Genomic DNA, 820 nt, shown 5'->3' with positions numbered 1-820 from the left:
TTTATCCAAAACGGATCCGTGTTTGTTTTTTCACTTAAAGGTGAAAACAATTTTTTGATTCTTCCGCGGTAGGGTCCCTGCAAGAAAGGATCATATATTTTAGGCAAGTATTTTATTTTAGTTTCATTATTAGTTTCATTATTAGTTTCTATTATTAGTTTCATTATTTCTTTTAGTTTCATTATTTCTTTTAGTTTCATTATTTCTTTTAGTTTCATTATTAGTTTCATTATTAGTTTCATTATTAGTTTCATTATTTCTTTTAATTTCATTATTTCTTTTAGTTTCATTATTAGTTTCATTATTAGTTTCATTATTAGTTTCATTATTAGTTTCATTATTAGTTTCAGTAGTAGTTTCTTCATTATTAGTTTCATTATTAGTTTCATTATTAGTTTCATTATTAGTTTCTTCATTAGTTTCATAATTAGAAAATCGAGTCCTTTTTTCAAGTATGCCCAGATCAAAAGATTCCTTATATAAATATTCCTTATCTAAATATTCGACTCTCTTTATAAACTCCTTACTTAAATTTATTCTTTTTAGTTCATTGATAAAACTCCAATCAGTATACGATTCGTCAGAAAACAATTCTTCTGGTGTGAAAAAATCTATTTGTTTTTGTACCATTTCTCCAAAAGCTGCTAAACTAGGTGGATATGTAAAAGAGATTTTTTCTTTTCCATCACTTCGACATGTATAAAAAAAATATTGTGACATTTCATTTTTTAGAGCATTGTCAAACCGATTATTTTTTATATATCGCCAAGGTCGATTCCGTTGTTTATAATCAAAAATAAGCGTCACAAGAGGTTTTTCA

The sequence above is a fragment of the Durio zibethinus genome, unplaced genomic scaffold (assembly GCF_047325235.1).
Source record: "Durio zibethinus cultivar Kanyao isolate XHJ-2024 unplaced genomic scaffold, ASM4732523v1 HiC_scaffold_3, whole genome shotgun sequence".
Lineage (NCBI taxonomy): Eukaryota > Viridiplantae > Streptophyta > Magnoliopsida > Malvales > Malvaceae > Durio > Durio zibethinus.
The sequence above is the reverse complement of the archived record's forward strand: the minus strand, read 5'-3'. Positions refer to the sequence as shown.